At 46.8% G+C, this 26,469-nt stretch overlaps 1 pseudogene; it reads left to right on the top strand.

The window, feature by feature from the left end:
* Positions 1–6,789: 6,789 nt before the first annotated feature.
* Positions 6,790–12,148, top strand: LOC112222332 (annotated as a pseudogene).
* Positions 12,149–26,469: the final 14,321 nt, after the last annotated feature.

Below are 26,469 nucleotides of genomic sequence, written 5' to 3'. Positions count from 1 at the left end.
CTCACTTCCGTCATCATGAAGTGCTTTGAGAGACTAGTCAAGGACCATTTCACCTCCACCCTACCTGACACCCTAGACCCACTCCAATGTGCTTACCACCCAAATAGGTCCACAGACGATGCAATCTCAACCACACTGCACACTGCCCTAACCCACCTGGACAAGAGGAATACCTATGTGAGAATGCTGTTCATCGACTACAGCTCGGCATTTAACACCATAGTACCCTCCAAGCTCGTCATCAAGCTCGAGACCCTGGGTCTCGACCCCGCCCTGTGCAACTGGGTACTGGACTTCCTGACGGGCCGCCCCAGGTGGTGAGGGTAGGCAACAACATCTCCACCCCGCTGATCCTCAACACTGGGGCCCCACAAGGGTGCGTTCTGAGCCCTCTCCTGTACTCCCTGTTCATCCACGACTGCGTGGCCACGCACGCCTCCAACTCAATCATCAAGTTTGCGGACAACACAACAGTGGTAGGCTTGATTACCAACAACGACGAGACGACCTACAGGGCGGAGGTGAGGGCCCTCGGAGTGTGGTGTCAGGAAAATAACCTCACACTCAACGTCAACAATACTAAGGAGATGATTGTGGACTTCACGAAACAGCAGAGGGAACACCCCCCTATCCACATCGATGGAACAGTAGTGGAGAGGGTAGCAAGTTTTAAGTTCCTCTGCATACACATCACAGACAAACTGAATTGGTCCACCCACACAGACAGCATCGTGAAGAAGGCGCAGCAGCGCCTCTTCAACCTCGGGAGGCTGAAGAAATTTGGCTTGTCACCAAAAGCACTTACAAACTTCTACAGATGCACAATCGAGAGCATCCTGGCAGGCTGTATCACCGCCTGGTACGGCAACTGCTCCGCCCACAACCGTAAGGCTCTCCAGAGGGTAGTGAGGTCTGCACAACGCATCACCGGGGGCAAACTACCTGCCCTCCAGGACACCTACACCACCTGATGTTACAGGAAGGCCATAAAGATCATCAAGGACAACAACCACCCGAGCCACTGCCTGTTCACCCCGCTATCATCCAGAAGGCGAGGTCAGTACAGGTGCATCAAAGCTGGGACCGAGAGACTGAAAAACAGCTTCTATCTCAAGGCCATCAGACTGTTAAACAGCCACCACTGACATTGAGTGGCTGGTGCCAACACACTGACTCAACTCCAGCCACTTTAATAATGGGAATTGATGGGAATGATGTCAAATATATCACTAGCCATTTTAAACAATGCTACCTAATATGTTTACATACCCTACATTATTCATCTCATATGTATACGTATACGTAATACATGTATCACTAGCCACTTTAACTATGCCACTTGGTTTACATACTCATCTCATATGTATATACTGTACTCGATACCATCTACTGTATCTTGCCTATGCCGCTCTGTACCATCACTCATTCATATATCTTTAAGTACATATTCTTTATCCCCTTACACTTGTGTGTATAAGACAGTAGTTTTGGAATTGTTAGATTACTTGTTGGTTATTACTGCATTGTCGGAACTAGAAGCACAAGCATTTCGCTACACTTGCATTAACATCTGCTAACCATGTGTATGTGACAAATACAATTTGATTTGATTTGAGTTGAAGTCGGAAGTTTGCAAACACTTAGGTTGGAGTCATTAAGACTTGTTTATCACCACTCCACAAATATCTTGTTAACAAACTATAGTTGTGGCAAGTCTGTTTTGACATCTACTTTGTGCGTGACACAAGTCATTTTTCCAATAATTGTTAACAGACAGATTATTTCACTTATAATTCACTGTATCACAATTCCAGTAGGTCAGAAGTTTACATACACTAATTTGACTGAGCCTTTAAACAGTTAGGAAATTCCAGAAAATTATGTCATGGCTTTAGAAGCTTCTGATAGGCTAATTTACATCATTTGAGTCAATTGGAGGTTTACCTCTGGATATATTTCAAGGCCTACCTTCAAACTCAGTGCCTCTTTGCTTGACATCATGGAAAAATCAAAAGAATTCAGGCAAGACCCCAGAAAAAGAATTGTAGACCTCCACAAGTCTGGTTCATCCTTGGGAGCAATTTCCAAACGCCTGAAGGTACCACGTTCATCTGTACAAACAATAGTGTGAAAGTATAAACACCATGGGACCAGCCGTCACCCTGCTCAAGAAGACGCGTTCTGTCTCCTAGAGATGAACGGACTTTGATGCGAAAAGTGCAAATCAATCCTAGAACAGCAAAGGACCTTGTGAAGATGCTGGAGGAAACAGGTACAAAAATATCTATATCAACAGTAAAACGAGTCCTATGTCAACATAACCTGAAAGGCCACTCAGCAAGGAAGAAGCCACTGCTCCAAAACCACCATAAAAAAGCCAGACTACGCTTTGCAACTGCACATGGGGACAAAGATCGTACTTTTTGGAGAAATGTCCTCTGGTCTGATGAAACAAAAATAGAACTGCTTGGTCATAATGACCTTCGTTACGTTTGGAGGAAAAAGGGGGAGGCTTGCAAGCCGAAGAACACCATCCCAACCGTGAAGCACGGGGTGGCAGCATCATGTTGTGGGGGTGGTTGAAAAACAAGTTTTAATGATTTCAACCCAGGTGTATGTAAACCTCCGACTTCAACTGTATATACTCATTACACACTTTCTTCTCATAATTTGCTGCTGCTACTCTGTTCTTTATTTTACTCTTATTATTTATCCTGATGCCTAATTACTTTACCCTACATATCTGCCTCAATTACCTCTGCACATTGATCTGTGTTACGTACGCCTCTTGGAGAGGAAACGCAACACTCCGCTACAACTCAACTCCCCGTGGAGTGAAAGGTATGGGATTGTAGGTGCGAGTAAGGATGACAAAAGGCAGCGAATTTATTGCTTCCTTCACATGGTACATTTTGGGAAAATGGGCCGAACGGAACCAAAGCAAAGAAAGAAAATGTCAAAGCCGCCTCTCCTACCTTACCTGCCTACCCACTACTTACCTAACATACCCTCTCCTACCTTACCTGCCTACCCACTACTTACCTAACTTAGCACTATCTGGTGCGCTAACCAAAATACAGGGGGTGGTCCGCCCAGGTCTTACCTAGTGTGCATAGACAGTAAATACTACAGGTTATGTATGCCCGCAGGCCTTTTGCCTAAGCACTACCTAAGTGCCTTCCCCTTCCACCCTGGGAACAAATTAAACAGAATAATACAAACAAGTTCAATAACCAAAACGGTCCTTTGGACATGAACATACCTCCGCAGAAGCAGCTACAAAATACTTCACAAAAAAACTGAGAAACAACTAACACAGGACATAACAATCAGCTCTCTCTCAGCAACACCTAACACAGGACATAACAATCAGCTCTCTCTCAGCAACACCTAACACAGGACATAACAATCAGCTCTCTCTCAGCAACACCTAACACAGGACATAACAATCAGCTCTCTCTCAGCAAAACTAACACAGGACATAACAATCAGCTCTCTCTCAGCAACAACTAACACAGGACATAACAATCAGCTCTCTCTCATCAACACCTAACACAGGACATAACAATCAGCTCTCTCTCATCAACAACTAACACAACACAGGACATAACAATCAGCTCTCTCTCAGCAACACCTAACACAGGACATAACAATCAGCTCTCTCTCATCAACACCTAACACAGGACATAACAATCAGCTCTCTCTCAGCAAAACTAATCAAAATACAGGACATAACTATCAGCTCTTTCTGAGCAACAACTAACATAGGACACACTAATCAGCTCTCTCCTAACAAAGGAACACTTGCTTTTCTAGCTTCAGAAGGAGACTGTAATGGGATACAGCTGTATCCTCTGAAGAGAGGGCGGGGTCAGCCTCAATTAGCAATGGGGCCGACCAATCAGCTGCTTGGGGGAATTTCAGGAAGCCATCCTGAAACATACACATACAAACAAACCACAACACAGAAACTGGGGAACGTAACAATCTGGTACTGGTACTCCCTGTATATAGCTCCATTCTTGTGTATTTTATTTTATTCCTCTTGTTTTATTACTCTGCATCATTGAGATTGGCTCGTAAGCAAACATTTAAGGGTAAAGTCTACATCCGTTTTGACTGGCGCATGTAACAAATAAAAATGTATCCTATTTTTTATTTAATGAAACCTGGTCCATTTAATTCCCACCAATTGAGATTCTGGCTTTTTTAAATATATATTTATTTCTAATTCCTACAAGTGAATGCAATTAAGTTGGATTTTACATTTAAAGATTATTTGTTTATATGGAACCATTCAGATTTGGCCAAGCCTGAGTTTGCTTCATTGATTAGTGAATCAAAATTCTTGTGTGATAAAATCAAGTTGGCATCATCAGCAAAAATAATTGGAAGTATGGTAGAAGACACAGCAGCAAGGTCATTAATATAGATTAGAAATAACAACGGTCCCAGGATCGAACCCTGTGGAACACCACAAGATATCTTGGTCCTGGTAGATAAACAATCATTTGCATATAGAAATTGTTTCTATCATAAACATAATTATAAAGCCATTTAAATGTCTAAAAAAAGCTATTTCTATGTACAATCATGGAAACCATAATAATGCAATTTAATAAGTAATATTTCATGATCAACCGTGTCAAAAGCTTTTGATAAATGTAGAAAGATGCCAAGAGCATATTCATTACTGTTCAGGGCTGTTAAGATTTTGTCCACGTTGTAAAAGAGTCATCTGTGGAGAAGTTTTTACAAAAAACATATTGGTGCCTATATAAAATAGGTGGTTAACATTTAAGTGGTTTAAATGTTAAAAAATAATTTCATACACCAGTTTCTCTAGTATTTTAGAACAGCATGATAGTACAGATATTGAGTGATAATGTATAAAATATCTTGTATCCCGAGATTTAGAGATGGGGACATCTTTGAACATTTTAAAATCTTTAGGAACAATACCAGTTTGCATTGATACCAGTTTGCATTGGTGAAGATATACAGCATGTTTGAGACTCAATCATCAAGGAAGACCCTGAAGCCCTATTACTAGCAGAGAAGGGAAATGTCCCTTCATGTTGTCCAAGGGATTTACATACAATTCTCAGATTTTCTTTGACAGAGAGAAACCCACATTCACAAAAAAAGGTATTAAATTCAAATGAGATAACATCAAGATCATTGTAGGTCTTATTCCCAACATTAAATTGAGATGGGATAGCTGTAGAACCTTTTCATTATTCAACAACAGTTGATTGAGATGGGATAGCTGTAGAACCCTTTCATTATTCAACAACAGTTGATTGAGATGGGATAGCTGTAGAACCCTTTCATTATTCAACAACAGTTGATTGAGATGGGATAGCTGTAGAACCCTTTCATTATTCAACAACAGTTGATTGAGATGGGATAGCTGTAGAACCCTTTCATTATTCAACAACAGTTGATTGAGATGGGATAGCTGTTGAACCCTTTCATTATTCAACAACAGTTGATTGAGATGGGATAGCTGTAGAAACCCTTTCATTATTCAACAACAGTTGATTGATTCTTTTCCAAGTTTACTTTTTATAGTTTGAGGAATTTGCTCGTAAAATATATTTTTGGGGATATCCGAAGTAGATGGGAAAATTTGTTCTTATACTTTTTAGAATAGGCAGAATTCAGGATTGGTGAGAAACTTTTCATACAACTTTTTTTTCCAACTTAGGGTGTAGGAATTAATACAGAATAGAATGATTTGAGAAAAGTCTGTAAGCAGACTCCACATTGGGATGATTATAAACATTTTCCCATTAAATATTATCGATGAACATCTTAAACCTCTCAGAATTACGTTTGTTAAATGTTCTCCATTCCGACCTTTTCATTTCCAGCTGCCAGCGAGAAGTTGAATATTGGAAGGTGGTCATAAATGTCAGTATAAAGTATACCTATTTACTCACATTATTCAAAGAATTAGTAAAACTATTATCAATATTATCAGTTTGTTGGGGCGGAGTCACCATCTTGCTCTTGGCAAACTGAATGTAAACTGAATGTAAACTCAGCTGCTGAAGTTGACGGCTTTGTACTTCTGTACAGTTGCTGTCCATGGTGCTGAGAGACACAGATAGAATTTAAATAAAACATTTCATACACTTAGCTTCTTGCAGCATTAAAGGCCCACTGCAGTCAAAAACATGATTTCATGTGTTTATATATGTTTCAACATTATGTAGATGGAATAACACTGTGAAATTGTCAAAATAATGACGATGCCCTTTTAGTGGAAGAGCTGCTTGAAAAGACCGCCTGAAATTTCAGCCTGTTTTGGTGGGATGGAGTTTTAGCCTGGTGGGATGGAGTTTTGGCCTGGTGGGATGGAGTTTTGGCCTGGTGGGATGGAGTTTTGGCCTGGTGGGATGGAGTTTTGGCCTGGTGGGATGGAGTTTTGGCCTGGTGGGATGGAGTTTTGGCCTGCCTGGTGACAATAACACCAATAGGAAATAGACTTCCAATCCTATCTTCCAATAACAGCTAGTTTTAATTTTTCCCCTTCACACTCAGACCACTCCGACAGTCCTCGGAAAATTATTGCATGAGAAATTGCTCTTTGCTAAGAAGCTATTTATGTTCCTTTTTTAAATTACACAGAAATTATTTGATAGTGAGACAAAAACAGCTACAATGAACATTAAAAATCCAGTTATATTTAACCAAACACTGACAACTAGTGGAAGTGTCCTGCACAGACTGAAGCTAATATAAATGACAACTCAGCAGAGAGCCCCACCGCTGACTAACCTGTTTAGCAGGAAGGAGCTAAGCTCACAACAGAACAGCGCTGTAAAATTCAGCTATTCAGCATTCAGCTAAACTGATATAACATATAGAAGGACCAATAATCTTTGTAAACAACCAAGAATCAAAACAACAATTGAAGACTAAGGAACTCCGGCATCCAAACATAGATTTCTAGGTTCAGTTGACTTTTCAAGAGTAAACATTCATCAAAAGAGTTGTCAAAAGTGAAACTAAACCTTCAATTCAAAAGCCATAACAGAGAAATAAGCTGCGAGAAATGGCCTCTAAAGCTTCTCTCTCCGAGGATGATTTATCCTGTCCAGTATGCTGTGACATCTTCAATGATCCTGTGGTCCTGTTGTGTAGCCACAGCTTCTGTAAAGCCTGTCTAGAGGAATACTGGAAACAGAAGACATCTTGGGAATGTCCACTCTGCAGAAAGAAATCATCAATGGAATTCCCCCCTGTAACCTGGTTTTAAAGAACCTGTGTGAGGCCTACTTACAGGATAGAAGCCAGAGAGCTTCAGCAGGGCCTGAGGTGCTCTGCAGTCAACACAGTGAGAAACTCAAGCTCTTCTGTCTGGAGGATAAACAGCCCATCTGTTTTGTGTGTCAAACTTCCAAAAAGCATAAAAGCCATGACTGCTGCCCAATAGATGAAGCTGTACTGGATCATAAGGTAGGAGATGTATTTAACACTACTTGACCTACAGCATGTACATATAGTCACGTAAATAAAGATCTGTGTGCCAATCCACTCCTTTTACACACAGCACCTCTTTATAATGCTGTTTCATTCCAGGAGGAACTCAAGACTGCACTGGAGCCCTTACAGGAGAAGATGAAGGTCTTCAGAGAAGTTAAACTGAGCTGTGACCAAACAGCCAACCACATCAAGGTAAGAATACAGAGTGAAGCTGAGATACAATGATACTGTGAAGATGTATCATAACCCTGTGGAATTATGGATATTGATGATTTCTTTGACATTCCTCTCTACTGTCTCCAGAGCCAGGCCCAGCACACAGAGAGGCTAATTAAGATGGGGTTTAAGAAGTTTCATCAGTTTCTATATCATGAAGAGAGTGCCAGGATAGCTGAACTGAAGGAGGAAGCGGAGCAGAAGAGTCAGATGATGAAGAAGAAGATTGAGAAGATGAGCAGAGAGATATCATCACTTTCAGACACAATCAGAGCCATAGAAGAAGAGCTGGGAGCTGAGGACATCTCATTCCTGCAGGTAAGGACTAATCTACCTCTGATAAATCAACTGCCATATCAATTATGACATAAATATTGTAGTAATCAATTGATATGTTTTAGATTGATTTGCTATGCTTAATGCATCTTTAAATGTGTTATTTTGTTTCCCAACAGAACTACAAGGATACAGTGAAAAGGTAATGGGACTTTATTATGTCTCTCTCTTCTCTGTGGTTCTGTATCAAACCCCATGGCAACACTGACTCCTGAATGTTCTTCCAGAGCCCAGTGTACACTGCCAGATCCAGAGAGGGTTTCAGGAGCGCTGATCAATGTGGCAAAGCACCTGGGAAACCTGCAGTTCAGAGTCTGGGAGAAGATGCAGGAAATAGTTCACTACAGTGAGTATTTAAGGGGTATAACAAGGTATTATATACTGTAGACCGTGACATTAAATCAAATCAAATTTTATTTGTCACATACACATGGTTAGCACATGTTAATGCGAGTGTAGCGAAATGCTTGTACTTCTAGTTCCGACAATGCAGTAATAACCAATGAGTAATCTCACCTAAAAATTTCACAACAACTACCTTCTACACACAAATGTAAAGGGATGAAGATTATGTACATAAAGATACAGTATATGAATGAGTGATGGTACAGAACGGCATAGGCAAAATGCAGTAGATGGTATCGAGTACAGTATATACATATAAGATGAGTAATATAGGGTATGTAAACATTATATTAAGTGGCATTGTTTAAAGTGGCTAGTGATACATTTATTACATACATTTCTCCAATATTAAAGTGGCTGGAGTTGAGTCAGTATGTTGGCAGCAGCCACTCAATGTTAACAGTCTGGTGGCCTTGAGATAGAAGTTGTTTTTCAGTCTCTCAGTCCCTGCTTTGATGCCCCTGTACTGACCTCGCCTTCTGGATGATAGCGGGGTGAACAGGCAGTGGCTCGGGTGGTTGTTGTCCTAGATGATCTTTATGGCCTTCCTGTGACATCGGGTGGTGTAGGTGTCCTGGAGGGCAGGTAGTTTGCCCCCGGTGATGCGTTGTGTAGACCTCACTACCCTCTGGAGAGCCTTACGGTTATGGGTGGAGCAGGTGCCGTACCAGGCGGTGATACAGCCCGACAGGATACTCTCGATTGTGCATCTGTAAAAGTTTGTGAGTGCTTTTGGTGACAAGCTGAATTTCTTCAGCCTTCTGAGGTTGAAGAGGCGCTGCCGCACCTTCTTCACCACGCTGTCTGTGTGGGTGGACCAATTCAGTTTGTCCGTCATGTGGACGCAGAGGAATTTGAAATTACTACCCTCTCCACTACTGTCCCATCGATGTGGATAGAGGGGTGCTCCCTCTGCTTTCGTGAAGTCCACGATCATCTCCTTTGTTTTGTTGACGTTGATTGTGAGGTTATTTTCCTGGCACCACACTCCACACCACTTTTTTCTCATCTAGGGGTTTTGTAGATTTATGGGGTTGTTTACCATCTAGGTGTTCATGTAGGTCTATGGTTGCCTAGATTGGTTCTCAATTAGAGGCAGGTGTTTATCATTGTCTCTGATTGGCAACCATATTTAGGCAGCCATCCTCTTTGGGTATTTTGTGGGTTATTATCTATGTCTAGTTGCCTGTACATTTGTAGCTTCACGTTGGTTTTGTTGTTTTGTAGTTTGTTTAGTGTCCGTCTTCATTCAAATATAACATGTATTCAATTCACGCTGCGCCTTGGTCACCTCCGTACGACTAACGTGACAGAGAGATTGAATATGTCCGTAAATACACCAGCCAGCTTGGCCTGCGCATGCTCCTTGGACGCGGCTGGGAATGCCGTCTGGGCCTGCAGCCTTGCAAGGGTTAACACGTTTAAATGTTTTACTCACATCAGCTGCAGTGAAGGAGAGTCTGCAGGTTTCGGTCGTGGGCCGTGTAAGTGGCACTGTATTGTCCTCAAAGCGAGCAAAGAAGTTGTTTAGTCTGTCTGGGAGCAAGACATCCTGGTCCGCGACAGGGCTGGTTTTCTTTTTGTAATCCGTGATTGTCTGTAGACCCTGCCACATACCCCTTGTGTCTGAGCCATTGAATTGCGACTCTACATTGTCTCTATACTGACGCTTAGCTTGTTTGATTGCCTTGCGGAGGGAATAGCTACACTGTTTGTATTCGGTCATGTTTCCGGTCACCTTACCCTGGTTAAAAGCAGTGGTTTGCTCTTTCAGTTTCGCGCGAATGCTGCCATCAATCCACCGTTTCTGGTTTGGGAATGTTTTAATAGTTGCTGTGGGTACGACATCGCCGATGCACTTGCTAATAAACTCGCTCACCGAATCAGCGTATTCATCAATGTTGGATCACTATGACTCTCCAATACAGAAAAAGAGACAGTGAATTATATTTAAAGTGGCACTCCAGTCTCCTTTTCGCCTCATTTATCACCTGATTTACTGAACAAAGGCTCATCTCAATAGGTGGTCCAGGTATCCTCATGACATGGAACAAGTGTTGGTGGGGGGAGGGGCTTTCCTATTATGTCCTCTAATACTCCTCTATTGTTCCTCAAGCAAGGGGGAGGCCGATGATATCACAGTGCACCCACCAGACCAACTCATTGAATGGTCAACTCCTTGAAGTTTGCAGTTGTGTCTAAAAAACAATATTTCTTCCCCTTTAAGTCTGGTAACATTACTGTATTTTTCATGAGACATTGATTTTAACAGGAAAAGTACAAGACTAGCTGAAGAGTGTCTTTAAAATAAATAACATCCATTTTCTTTACAACATCAAATCCGTTTCAGTGTATTTATCAAAAAGCAGATGGTACATTTGTGAAGATGTGAAGTTTTAAGAGGATAAGTAATGTTCACATATAGATCACAAAACATACAACACATAGCATTATATATCATATACAGTAATATATTCCCCCTTCATATGAATTCATGTTCTCTCTGTCCAGCTCCAGTGACTCTGGACCCCAACACTGCCAAACCACAACTCATCCTGTCTGATGATCTGACCAGTGTGAGATACACTAACATTAAACAGCAGTTTCCTGACAACCCAGAGAGGTTTGATGAGGTTGGAGTAGTCCTGGGCTCTGAGGGTTTTAACTCAGGAACACACAGCTGGGACATTGATGTTGGGGAGAATACATTCTAGTACCTGGGTGTGATCACAGAGTCTGTCCAGAGGAAGGGAGACAGTGGATATTGGGATGGATCCTGGGGTGTGTTGTTTGGTGGTGGTGATTATAAAACACATGTACCAAAGCAGCCACTCACTCCCCTCATAGTGAGACAGAATCCCCAGAGGATCAGAGTGCAGCTAGACTGGGAAGGAGGAAAGCTGTCATTCTCTGACCCTGTCAATAACACACATCTACACACATTCACACACACTTTCACTGAGAGAGTCTTTCCATACATCAGGAATCTCTGTTTTCTCCACCCTCTGAGAGTGTTACCAGGTAAGGTGTCTGGATCAATGGATACTGTCTCTGTCTGAATCAGGGACTAACAGGATGTAAATGAGTCAGTAACACCCCTTGATGTCCTTCATTAAGATTCTCACAGAGGGAGGACACACTGTGATGTAGTAGAGGGGGCCTTCGTCCATTAAGAACACTCCTGTTGTCACACTTTCACCTGTCTGATAATCATCACTATTATAATGCTCTATTACAATAACCACTAATAATATTACAATAACTGCTACCAATAACCACTATTCATATTATAATAATCACTATTACTATTACAATAATCACTGTTACTATACAATAATCAATATTAATACTATTTATCTAACACTTTCACCTGTCAGACAGTAATCTCTAACATCTGACCAAGTTTCCCAACATTTTAGTTGTGTGTTAACAGCGATTGGTCAAACAGTGGTAGTCATCACTGTTATAGAATCTAAATGTCACCTGTTGGGTTTTCTTTTTACCACATTTAGATGTTGTCACTGGTTATGGTAACACTGGCATGTATCCCAGTAAACTTGGGCTCCCTGAAAAACATTTGCTGTACAGTGTTGGGTTCTTGGACCGTGACTCAGATAACTAGCCTGTTACACCAACACATGTAACGTATGTCTATGGAATGTGACACATTTTCACCCAATAAACATGATTAATTATTTTTAGGGTCTTCCATCTGTGTTGGGATATTGGGGTTAAATTAAGATAAGCTGCACACATACAGTGCATTCGGAAAGTATTCAAACCCCTTTACTATTTTAACATTGTGTTACATTACAGCCTCATTCTAAAATTGATTACATCATTTTTAACCCCTTCATCAATCTACGAACAAATTCCCCATAATGACAAAGTAAAAAACATTTTAATTCGAAAATGTTGCAAATGTAAAAAAATATATATATGTCACATTTACATAACCATTCAGACCCTTTACTCAGTTGAAGCACCTTTGGCAGCAGTTACAGCCTCGAGTCTTCTTGGGTATGACGCTACAAGCTCAGCACACCTGTATTTGGAGAGGTTCTCCCCTTCCCTGCAGATCCTCCGAAGCTCTGTCAGGTTGGATGGGGAGTGTCGATGCACAGCTATTTTCAGGTGTCTCAAGAGATGTTCGATCGGGTTCAAGTCCGGGCTCTGGCTGGGCCACTCAAGGACATTCAGAGACTTGTCCCGAAGTCACTCCTGCATTGTCTTGGCTGTGTGCTTAGGGTCATTGTCCTGTTGGAAGGTGAACCTTCAACCCAGTCTGAGGTCCTGAGCGCTCTGTAGCAGGTTTTCATCAAGGATCTCTCTGTACTTTGCTAAGTTCATCTTTCCTTCGAGCCTGACTAGTCTCCTAGTCCTTGCCGCTGAAAAACATCCCCACAGCATGATGCTGCCACAACCATGTTTCAACGTAGGGATGGTGCCAGGTTTCCTCCGGATGTGACGCTTGGCATTCAAGACAAGAGTTCAATCTTGGTTTCATCAGACCAGAGAATCTTGTTTCTCATGGTCGGAGAGTCCTTTAGGTGCCTTTTGACAAACTCCAAGCAGGCTGTCATGTGCCTTCTACTGAGGAGTGGCTTCTGTCTGGCCACTCTAGCATAAAGGCCTGATTGGTGAAGTGCTGTAAAGATGGTTGTCCTTCTGGAAGGTTTTCCCATCTCCACATAGGAAATCTGGAGCTCTGTCAGAGTAACCTCCCAGACCAAGGCCCTTCTCCCCCATCTTACATGTTTTATTTTACCTTTATTTAACTAGGCAAGTCAGTTAAGAACAAATTATCATTTACAATGACGGCCTACCACAGCCAAACCCTAACCCGGACGGCGCTGGGCCAATTGTGTGCCGCCCTATGGGACTCTCAATCACGGCCGGTTGTGATACAGCCTGGAATCGAACCAGGGTTTGTAGTGACGCCTCTAGCACTGAGATGCAGTGCTTTAGACAGCTGCGCCACTCTGGAGCCCGATTGCTCAGTTTGGCCTGGCAGCCAGCTCTAGGAAGAGTGGTGGTTCCAAACTCCTTTCATTTTAGAATGATGGAGGCCACTGTGTTCTTGGGGAACTTTAATGCTGCAGATTTTTTTTGGTACCATTCCCCAAATCTGTGCCTCGACACAATCCTGTCTCGGAACTCTAACGACAATTCCTTCGACCTCATGGCTTGGTTTTTGCTCTGACATGCACTGTCAACGTTTGGACCTTATTTGGACAGGTGTGTGCCTTTCCAAATCATGTCTAATCAATTGAATTTACCACAGGTGGACTTCAATCAAGTTGAAGAAACATCTCAAAGATGATCAATGGAAACAGGATGCACTGAGGTCAATTATGAGTCTCATAGCAAAGGGTCCGAATACTTATGTAAATGAGATATGTTTTTTTTTTTAAATTGCAAACATTTCTAAAAACTGTTTTTGCTTTGTCATTATGGGGCATTGTGTTAACCTCGATTTAGCCTTCAAATACGACTTCAACTCTGACTAAGCTGTTCCACTGTTCATACCGGACCCTATTCCTTTGTTCCATGGGCTACCAAAACACTGCAGGTGTGGACGGGGGAGACAAGGTGGAGTCCTGGTGAAATTGAAGAGAAAAGCGAACAGTGCTCCCCTCTGTTCTATTGGAAAATGTCACTCGAGAATGAGATGGATAAGCTTTGTTCGAGAGTCTCCTATCAGAGACTTGAAAATCTGCAATATTATGTCTTACTGAAACGTGGCCGGATGATGATGCTATGCACATAGTACTCTGTGCAGCGGTAGGATCGGACAGTGGCTTCCGGGAAGTCGAAAAGAGGTGGAGTGTGTTTTTCATAAATAACAACTGGTGTGCTGCTTCATGTGTGAAGTACAATATCTAGCTTTTACTCACCTGATATAGAATACCTAATTCTAAGCTGCAGAGCCTTTTATCTAGCAAGAAACTTCTCATCCGTAATTATCACGGCTGTCTACATCCCTCCACAAGCCAACACCACTTTGGCTCTCAATGAATGGTATGGGGTCATAAACAAACAAGAAACCACTCACCCAGAGGCAGCGCTTATAGTGGATGGAGACTTTAACACGGGGAGACTTAAAACCATCCTACCTCACTAATACCAACACGTGTCCTGAGTCACTCTAGACTACTTTAATTCTACCCACAGAAACGCATACAAGGCCCTCCCTCATCCTCCCTTTGGCAAATCGGACCATGAGTCTATTCCCCTGCTTCCTGTTTACTAACAAAAGCTCAAATAGGAAGTACCAGTGATGCACTCAATACGAAGTGGTCGAATGAAATAGACACAAGGCTTCAAGACTGTTTTACTAGCACAGACTGATATGTTCCCGGGATTAATCTGATAACATTGAGTTTACCACAACAGTCACAAGTGCTTAGACAATGTTGTCCCCACAGTGACTATAAGAACGTATCCAAACCAAAAACCATGGATTACAGGCAATATCCCCACTGGGCTAAAGGCTACAGCTAGGGCTTATAAGTAACAAGACACAGGCATTGACACATACAAGAAAGCACGCTACAACCTCCGACGAGACATCAAATATGCAAAAGGACAATTTTGGAGGAAGGTACAATCCTAGTACACCGGCTCCGATGCTCATCGTATGTGGCAGGGCTTAGATTACAAAGGGAAACTGTACCTTGCGTGAAAGCCCTGGTTTTTCCAGAAGACTGTGTGATCTTGCCTCAGTGGCCGATGTGAGCAAAACGTTTAAACAGGTTAACACTCAAAAGGTCGCCGGGCCAGACGGAATACCAGGGCGTGTTCTCAAAGCATGAGCAATGCAGCTGGAAAGTGTCTTCACAGACCTTTTCAGTCTGAACTTGTCCCAATCTGTAATCCAAACATGTTTTAAACTGACCAGCATTGTCCCTGTTCCCAAGACCTCCAAAGTTACCTGCCTAAATGACTATCACCCTATAGCATTCACATCTGTAATTATGAAGTGCTTTGAAAGGATGGTCATAACACACATAAACACCATCACCCCATACATCCTAGACCTACTACAATTCGCATTCTACCCCAACAGATCCACAGATGCTGTAATCTCAATTGCACTCCACACTGCCCTCTCCCACCTCCCACCTAGGCAGGAGATAACTATGTGAGAATTTTGTTCATAGACTACAGCTCAGCATTCAACGTCATAGTGCCCTCCAACCTCATCACCAAGCTGGAGACCCTGTGACTGAACACCTCCCTCTGCAACTGGATCCTAGACATCCTGACTGGCGGGCCCCAGGTGGTGATGGTAGGCAACAACACAGCTCCACCCTCCACACGAATGCCCATCAGTAGTGTGTACTCCCTTCCTGTACTCCCTGTTCACCCACAACTGCATGGCCACGTATGACTCCAACACCATCACCAAGTTTGCTGACAACATGGCAGTGGAAGACCTGATCACATACGGTGATGAGTCAGCCTACAGGGAGAAGGTCATAGACTTAGCAATGCGGTGCTAGGACAACAACCTCTCCCTCAACATCAGTAAGAACAAGGAGCTGATTGTGGCCAATAGTAGAAAGAGGGGAGAGCACCCGTCCATCAGCATCAATGGGACTGTTGTGGAGATGGTCGAGAGCTTCAAGTTCCTTGGCGTCCACATCACTAAGGACTTAATATGGTCCACACACATCCGCACAGTCGTGAAGGGCACGGCAGCGACTCTTCCCCTCAAGAGCCTGAAAAGATTTGGCATGGGCCCTCGGATTATCAAAAAGTTCTACAGCTGCACCACCGAGAGCATCTTGACTGGCTGTATCGTCGCTTGGTATGGCAAATGCACCGCTCTCGACTAAAGCTGTTGCAGTGACCGCATTACACACAGTCGTAACCACAGTAAAAAATTCTATGTGATTGTTGAGTCGTGGTAATCCCTGACTGCACTCTGGACATGTGTTAGTAGTACTCAACCCGTTAACGATCATCAGGTTGCTAATGGTCTGGTACTCAGGGCTCTATTGTCCCTCTAACCACTCTGACATCAATGAAAATGCTATCAAAACTCACATCAAACACATCCTAAAAACAGCATGTGCTTTTAAAACTCTCCTCACAGTCATTGATCAATTTGAAGAAGGAACAACAAGTTGAAACTGAGTGGAAAACATGGACATTGTGGATGTTGTTTCAAAGCCTTACAACTAAATGGACAGTGCTTTTTTAGGTGATGATTAATTCCAAAGATCCATTTAAACTTTAACATGTGTAAATATTTGTATGAACATAAGATTCAACAACTGAGACATAAACTGAACAAGTTCCACAGACATGGCATTGTCATGCTGGAGGGTCATGTCAGGATGAGCCTGCAGGAAGGGTACCACATGAGGGAGGAGGATGTCTTCCCTGTAACGCACAGCATTGAGATTGCCTGCAATGACAATAAGCTCAGTCTGATGATGCTGTGACACACCGCCCCAGACCATGACGGACCCTCCACCTCCAAATCGATCCCGCCCCAGAGTACAGGCCTCGATGTAACGCTCATTCCCTCGACGATAAACGCAAATACAACTATCACCCCTGGTGAGACAAAACCGAAACTCGTCAGTGAAGAGCACTTTTTGCCAGTCCTGTCTGGTCCAGCGACGGTGGGTTTGTGCCCATAGGCGACATTGTTGCGGGTGATGTCTGGTGAGGACCTGCCTTACAACAGGCCTACAAGCCCTCAGTCCAGCCTCTCTCAGCCTATTGCAGACAGTCTGAGCACTGATGCAGGGATTGTGCGTCCCTGGTGTAACTTGGGCAGTTGTTGTTGCCATCCTGTACCTGTCCTGCAGGTGTGATGTTTAGATGTACTGATCTTGTGCTGGTGTTGTTACACATGGTCTGCCACTGCGAGGACGATCAGCTGTCCGTCCTGTCTAACTGTAGCGCTGTCTTAGGTGTTTTCATAACTGTGCACTTAATTGCCTACCGTCTGTAAGCTGTTAGTGTCTTAACGACCATTCCACAGGTGCATGTTCATTAATTGTTTATGGTTCATTGAACAGCATGGGAAACAGTGTTTAAACCCTTTACAATGAAGATCTGTGAAGTTATTTGGATTTTTACAATTTATCTTTTGAAGGACAGGGTCCTGAAAAAGGGATATTTCTTTGCTGAGTTTACATACTGGAGCTTTGCATACACATTTGCCTATATACTATAAAAGCCCGAAAAAAGACAACCTTGATTATAATAATGATTGTGCCGTTATACAATACATAGCCTACCACTTATTACACGAGGCAGAAAAACAGAAAGAAATATTCTGATTTAAGATATCTTTGGTGCATAACTTGTCTTGACTACATTTAAAAAAATCTGAGTTAGCCTACATAATAATGAATTTGATTTTGAATAGTATATTAATAGTTAAATAAAGGTAAAATAAACATAAATAAATAAAAAATTCACGAAAAAAAGTTACATTCAAATGAGATAACATCAGGATCATTATAGGTCTTATTCTCAACATTACATTGAGATGGGATAACTGTAGAAGCCAAGTTTACTTTATATTGTTTGAGGAATTTGCTAGTAAAATGATTTTTATCCTGAGTAGATGGGTACATTTGTATTTGAACTTTTTATAACAAGCAGAATACAGGGGGGATTGGTGAGCACACTCCTCATTGGGATGGGGGTAGGATTGGTGAGCACACTCCTCATTGGGATGGGGGTAGGATTGGTGAGCACACTCCTCATTGGGATGGGGGTAGGATTGGTGAGCACACTCCTCATTGGGATGGGGGTAGGATTGGTGAGCACACTCCTCATTGGGATGGGGGTGGTTGGTGAGCACACTCCTCATTGGGATGGGGGTAGGATTGGTGAGCACACTCCTCATTGGGATGGGGGGTAGGATTGGTGAGCACACTCCTCATTGGGATGGGGGTAGGATTGGTGAGCACACTCCTCATTGGGATGGGGGTAGGATTGGTGAGCACACTCCTCATTGGGATGGGGGGTAGGATTGGTGAGCACACTCCTCATTGGGATGGGGGTAGGATTGGTGAGCACACTCCTCATTGGGATGGGGGTAGGATTGGTGAGCACACTCCTCATTGGGATGGGGGGTAGGATTGGTGAGCACACTCCTCATTGGGATGGGGGTAGGATTGGTGAGCACACTCCTCATTGGGATGGGGGTAGGATTGGTGAGCACACTCCTCATTGGGATGGGGGTGGGATTGGTGAGCACACTCCTCATTGGGATGGGGGGTAGGATTGGTGAGCACACTCCTCATTGGGATGGGGGTAGGATTGGTGAGCACACTCCTCATTGGGATGGGGGTAGGATTGGTGGGATGGGGGTAGGATTGGTGACACTCCTCATTGGGATGGGGGTAGGATTGGTGAGCACACTCCTCATTGGGATGGGGGGGGGTAGGATTGGTGAGCACACTCCTCATTGGGATGGGGGTAGGATTGGTGAGCACACTCCTCATTGGGATGGGGGTAGGATTGGTGAGCACACTCCTCATTGGGATGGGGGTAGGATTGGTGAGCACACTCCTCATTGGGATGGGGGTAGGATTGGTGAGCACACTCCTCATTGGGATGGGGGGTGGATTGGTGAGCACACTCCTCATTGGGATGGGGGGGGATTGGTGAGCACACTCCTCATTGGGATGGGGGGTGGGATTGGTGAGCACACTCCTCATTGGGATGGGGGGTAGGGATTGGTGAGCACACTCCTCATTGGGATGGGGGTGGGATTGGTGAGCACACTCCTCATTGGGATGGGGGGGGATTGGATTGGTGAGCACACTCCTCATTGGGATGGGGATGGGGGTAGGATTGGTGAGCACACTCCTCATTGGGATGGGGGTAGGATTGGTGGCACACTCCTCATTGGGATGGGGGTAGGATTGGTGAGCACACTCCTCATTGGGATGGGGGTAGGATTGGTGAGCACACTCCTCATTGGGATGGGGGTAGGATTGGTGAGCACACTCCTCATTGGGATGGGGGTAGGATTGGTGAGCACACTCCTCATTGGGATGGGGGCAGGATTGGTGAGCACACTCCTCATTGGGATGGGGGTAGGATTGGTGAGCACACTCCTCATTGGGATGGGGGTAGGATTGGTGAGCACACACTCCTCATTGGGATGGGGGGGATAGGATTGGGGGTGGACACACTCCTCATTGGGATGGGGGTAGGATTGGTGAGCACACTCCTCATTGGGATGGGGGTAGGATTGGTGAGCACACTCCTCATTGGGATGGGGGGTAGGATTGGTGAGCACACTCCTCATTGGGATGGGGGTAGGATTGGTGAGCACACTCCTCATTGGGATGGGGGTAGGATTGGTGAGCACACTCCTCATTGGGATGGGGGTAGGATTGGTGAGCACACTCCTCATTGGGATGGGGGTAGGATTGGTGAGCACACTCCTCATTGGGATGGGGGTAGGATTGGTGAGCACACTCCTCATTGGGATGGGGGGATGGGGGTGGGATTGGTGAGCACACTCCTCATTGGGATGGGGGTAGGATTGGTGAGCACACTCCTCATTGGGATGGGGGGTAGGATTGGTGAGCACACTCCTCATTGGGATGGGGGGGATTAGGATTGGGATGGGGGTAGCACACACCCTCATTGGGATGGGGGTAGGATTGGTGAGCACACTCCTCATTGGGATGGGGGTAGGATTGGTGAGCACACTCCTCATTGGGATGGGGGTGGGATTGGTGAGCACACTCCTCATTGGGATGGGGGTGGGATTGGTGAGCACACTCCTCATTGGGATGGGGGTAGGATTGGTGAGCACACTCCTCATTGGGATGGGGGTAGGATTGGTGAGCACACTCCTCATTGGGATGGGGGTGGATTGGTGAGCACACTCCTCATTGGGATGGGGGTAGGATTGGTGAGCACACTCCTCATTGGGATGGGGGGTAGGATTGGTGAGCACACTCCTCATTGGGATGGGGGTAGGATTGGTGAGCACACTCCTCATTGGGATGGGGGGATGGGGATTGGTGAGCACACTCCTCATTGGGATGGGGGTAGGATTGGTGAGCACACTCCTCATTGGGATGGGGGGTAGGATTGGTGAGCACACTCCTCATTGGGATGGGGGTAGGATTGGTGAGCACACTCCTCATTGGGATGGGGGTAGGATTGGTGAGCATCATGGGATGATTGGTGAGCACACTCCTCATTGGGATGGGGGGTAGGATTGGTGAGCACACTCCTCATTGGGATGGGGGGGATAGGATTGGTGAGCACACTCCTCATTGGGATGGGGGTAGGATTGGTGAGCACACTCCTCATTGGGATGGGGGTAGGATTGGTGAGCACACTCCTCATTGGGATGGGGGTAGGATTGGTGAGCACACTCCTCATTGGGATGGGGGTAGGATTGGTGAGCACACTCCTCATTGGGATGGGGGGTAGGATTGGTGAGCACACTCCTCATTGGGATGGGGGGGATTGGTGAGCACACTCCTCATTGGGATGGGGGGATAGGATTGGTGAGCACACTCCTCATTGGGATGGGGGTAGGATTGGTGAGCACACTCCTCATTGGGATGGGGGTAGGATTGGTGAGCACACTCCTCATTGGGATGGGGGATGGGGGTAGGATTGGTGAGCACACTCCTCATTGGGATGGGGGGGATTGGTGAGCACACTCCTCATTGGGATAGGATTGGTGAGCACACTCCTCATTGGGATGGGGGTGGGATTGGTGAGCACACTCCTCATTGGGATGGGGGGGATTGGGATTGGTGAGCACACTCCTCATTGGGATGGGGGTAGGATTGGTGAGCACACTCCTCATTGGGATGGGGGGTAGGATTGGTGAGCACACTCCTCATTGGGATGGGGGTAGGATTGGTGAGCACACTCCTCATTGGGATGGGGGGTGGATTGGTGAGCACACTCCTCATTGGGATGGGGGTAGGATTGGTGAGCACACTCCTCATTGGGATGGGGGGTCAGGGATGGGGGTGGGTGAGCACACTCCTCATTGGGATGGGGGTAGGATTGGTGAGCACACTCCTCATTGGGATGGGGGTAGGATTGGTGAGCACACTCCTCATTGGGATGGGGGGTAGGATTGGTGAGCACACTCCTCATTGGGATGGGGGTAGGATTGGTGAGCACACTCCTCATTGGGATGGGGGTAGGATTGGTGAGCACACTCCTCATTGGGATGGGGGTAGGATTGGTGAGCACACTCCTCATTGGGATGGGGGTAGGATTGGTGAGCACACTCCTCATTGGGATGGGGGGGATAGGATTGATGGGGGTAGTGAGCACACTCCTCATTGGGATGGGGGGTAGGATTGGTGAGCACACTCCTCATTGGGATGGGGGTAGGATTGGTGAGCACACTCCTCATTGGGATGGGGGTAGGATTGGTGAGCACACTCCTCATTGGGATGGGGGGTAGGATTGGTGAGCACACTCCTCATTGGGATGGGGGTAGGATTGGTGAGCACACTCCTCATTGGGATGGGGGTAGGATTGGTGAGCACACTCCTCATTGGGATGGGGGTAGGATTGGTGAGCACACTCCTCATTGGGATGGGGGTAGGATTGGTGAGCACACTCCTCATTGGGATGGGGGTAGGATTGGTGAGCACACTCCTCATTGGGATGGGGGTAGGATTGGTGAGCACACTCCTCATTGGGATGGGGGGTAGGATTGGTGAGCACACTCCTCATTGGGATGGGGGGGGTAGGATTGGTGAGCACACTCCTCATTGGGATGGGGGTAGGATTGGTGAGCACACTCATTGGGATGGGGGTAGGATTGGTGAGCACACTCATTGGGATGGGGGTAGGATTGGTGAGCACACTCCTCATTGGGATGGGGGGTAGGATTGGTGAGCACACTCCTCATTGGGATGGGGGGTAGGATTGGTGAGCACACTCCTCATTGGGATGGGGGTAGGATTGGTGAGCACACTCCTCATTGGGATGGGGGTAGGATTGGTGAGCACACTCCTCATTGGGATGGGGGTAGGATTGGTGAGCACACTCCTCATTGGGATGGGGGTAGGATTGGTGAGCACACTCCTCATTGGGATGGGGGTGGGATTGGTGAGCACACTCCTCATTGGGATGGGGGGTAGGGGATGGGGGTATTGGTGAGCACACTCCTCATTGGGATGGGGGGTAGGATTGGTGAGCACACTCCTCATTGGGATGGGGGGGTAGGATTGGTGAGCACACTCCTCATTGGGATGGGGGGATTGGTAGGGGATTGGTGAGCACACTCCTCATTGGGATGGGGGTAGGATTGGTGAGCACACTCCTCATTGGGATGGGGGGTAGGATTGGTGAGCACACTCCTCATTGGGATGGGGGGGATGGGGGTAGGATTGGTGAGCACACTCCTCATTGGGATGGGGGTAGGATTGGTGAGCACACTCCTCATTGGGATGGGGGTAGGATTGGTGAGCACACTCCTCATTGGGATGGGGGTAGGATTGGTGAGCACACTCCTCATTGGGATGGGGGTAGGATTGGTGAGCACACTCCTCATTGGGATGGGGGTAGGATTGGTGAGCACACTCCTCATTGGGATGGGGGTAGGATTGGTGAGCACACTCCTCATTGGGATGGGGGTAGGATTGGTGAGCACACTCCTCATTGGGATGGGGGTAGGATTGGTGAGCACACTCCTCATTGGGATGGGGGTAGGATTGGTGAGCACACTCCTCATTGGGATGGGGGTAGGGATTGGTGAGCACACTCCTCATTGGGATGGGGGTGGGATTGGTGAGCACACTCCTCATTGGGATGGGGGTAGGATTGGTGAGCACACTCCTCATTGGGATGGGGGTAGGATTGGTGAGCACACTCCTCATTGGGATGGGGGTAGGATTGGTGAGCACACTCCTCATTGGGATGGGGGTGGGATTGGTGAGCACACTCCTCATTGGGATGGGGGTAGGATTGGTGAGCACACTCCTCATTGGGATGGGGGTAGGATTGGTGAGCACACTCCTCATTGGGATGGGGGGATGGGGGGTAGGATTGGTGAGCACACTCCTCATTGGGATGGGGGTAGGATTGGTGAGCACACTCCTCATTGGGATGGGGGTAGGATTGGTGAGCACACTCCTCATTGGGATGGGGGTAGGATTGGTGAGCACACTCCTCATTGGGATGGGGGTAGGATTGGTGAGCACACTCCTCATTGGGATGGGGGTAGGATTGGTGAGCACACTCCTCATTGGGATGGGGGTAGGATTGGTGAGCACACTCCTCATTGGGATGGGGGGGATAGGATTGGTGAGCACACTCCTCATTGGGATGGGGGGTAGGATTGGTGAGCACACTCCTCATGGGATGGGGGTAGGATTGGTGAGCACACTCCTCATTGGGATGGGGGTAGGATTGGTGAGCACACTCCTCATTGGGATGGGGGTAGGATTGGTGAGCACACTCCTCATTGGGATGGGGGTAGGATTGGTGAGCACACTCCTCATTGGGATGGGGGTAGGATTGGTGAGCACACTCCTCATTGGGATGGGGGTAGGATTGGTGAGCACACTAGGATTGGTGAGCACACTCCTCATTGGGATGGGGGTAGGATTGGTGAGCACACTCCTCATTGGGATGGGGGGTAGGATTGGTGAGCACACTCCTCATTGGGATGGGGGGTAGGGATTGGTGAGCACACTCCTCATTGGGATGGGGGTAGGATTGGTGAGCACACTCCTCATTGGGATGGGGGTAGGATTGGTGAGCACACTCCTCATTGGGATGGGGGGATTGGTAGGATTGGGATGAGCACACTCCTCATTGGGATGGGGGTAGGATTGGTGAGCACACTCCTCATTGGGATGGGGGTAGGATTGGTGAGCACACTCCTCATTGGGATGGGGGTAGGATTGGTGAGCACACTCCTCATTGGGATGGGGGTAGGATTGGTGAGCACACTCCTCATTGGGATGGGGGTGGGATTGGTGAGCACACTCCTCATTGGGATGGGGGGGTGGGATTGGTGAGCACACTCCTCATTGGGATGGGGGTAGGATTGGTGAGCACACTCCTCATTGGGATGGGGGTGGGATTGGTGAGCACACTCCTCATTGGGATGGGGGGGGTAGGATTGGTGAGCACACTCCTCATTGGGATGGGGGTAGGATTGGTGAGCACACTCCTCATTGGGATGGGGGTAGGATTGGTGAGCACACTCCTCATTGGGATGGGGGGTAGGATTGGTGAGCACACTCCTCATTGGGATGGGGGGTAGGATTGGTGAGCACACTCCTCATTGGGATGGGGGTAGGATTCATTGGGATGGGGGTAGGTGAGCACACTCCTCATTGGGATGGGGGGTAGGATTGGTGAGCACACTCCTCATTGGGATGGGGGTAGGATTGGTGAGCACACTCCTCATTGGGATGGGGGGTAGGATTGGTGAGCACACTCCTCATTGGGATGGGGGTAGGATTGGTGAGCACACTCCTCATTGGGATGGGGGTAGGATTGGTGAGCACACTCCTCATTGGGATGGGGGTAGGATTGGTGAGCACACTCCTCATTGGGATGGGGGTAGGATTGGTGAGCACACTCCTCATTGGGATGGGGGTAGGATTGGTGAGCACACTCCTCATTGGGATGGGGGTAGGATTGGTGAGCACACTCCTCATTGGGATGGGGGGATTGGTAGGGGATTGGTGGAGCACACACTCCTCATTGGGATGGGGGGTAGGATTGGTGAGCACACTCCTCATTGGGATGGGGGTAGGATTGGTGAGCACACTCCTCATTGGGATGGGGGTAGGATTGGTGAGCACACTCCTCATTGGGATGGGGGGATTGGTAGGATTGGTGAGCACACTCCTCATTGGGATGGGGGTAGGATTGGTGAGCACACTCCTCATTGGGATGGGGGTAGGATTGGTGAGCACACTCCTCATTGGGATGGGGGGTAGGATTGGTGAGCACACTCCTCATTGGGATGGGGGAGCACACTCCTCATTGGGATAGGATTGGTGAGCACACTCCTCATTGGGATGGGGGTAGGATTGGTGAGCACACTCCTCATTGGGATGGGGGTAGGATTGGTGAGCACACTCCTCATTGGGATGGGGGGTAGGATTGGTGAGCACACTCCTCATTGGGATGGGGGTAGGATTGGTGAGCACACTCCTCATTGGGATGGGGGTAGGATTGGTGAGACACTCCTCATTGGGATGGGGGTAGGATTGGTGAGCACTCCTCATTGGGATGGGGGGTAGGATTGGTGAGCACACTCCTCATTGGGATGGGGGTAGGATTGGTGAGCACACTCCTCATTGGGATGGGGGTAGGATTGGTGAGCACACTCCTCATTGGGATGGGGGTAGGATTGGTGAGCACACTCCTCATTGGGATGGGGGTAGGATTGGTGAGCACACTCCTCATTGGGATGGGGGTAGGATTGGTGAGCACACTCCTCATTGGGATGGGGGTAGGATTGGTGAGCACACTCCTCATTGGGATGGGGGTAGGATTGGTGAGCACACTCCTCATTGGGATGGGGGTAGGATTGGTGAGCACACTCCTCATTGGGATGGGGGGTGGATTGGTGAGCACACTCCTCATTGGGATGGGGGTAGGATTGGTGAGCACACTCCTCATTGGGATGGGGGGATAGGATTGGTGAGCACACTCCTCATTGGGATGGGGGGTAGGATTGGTGAGCACACTCCTCATTGGGATGGGGGTAGGATTGGTGAGCACACTCCTCATTGGGATGGGGGTAGGATTGGGGCACACTCCTCATTGGGATGAGGATTGGTGAGCACACTCCTCATTGGGATGGGGGGTAGGATTGGTGAGCACACTCCTCATTGGGATTGGGGGTGGGATTGGTGAGCACACTCCTCATTGGGATGGGGGGTGGGATTGGTGAGCACACTCCTCATTGGGATGGGGGTAGGATTGGGATTGGTGAGCACACTCCTCATTGGGATGGGGGGTAGGATTGGTGAGCACACTCCTCATTGGGATGGGGGGGTGAGCACACTCCTC

Source organism: Oncorhynchus tshawytscha, linkage group LG22 (genome assembly GCF_018296145.1).
Source record: "Oncorhynchus tshawytscha isolate Ot180627B linkage group LG22, Otsh_v2.0, whole genome shotgun sequence".
NCBI classification, from domain to species: domain Eukaryota; kingdom Metazoa; phylum Chordata; class Actinopteri; order Salmoniformes; family Salmonidae; genus Oncorhynchus; species Oncorhynchus tshawytscha.
Note: the sequence above shows the minus strand (reverse complement) of the source record. Positions and strands in the feature narration are given on the sequence as shown.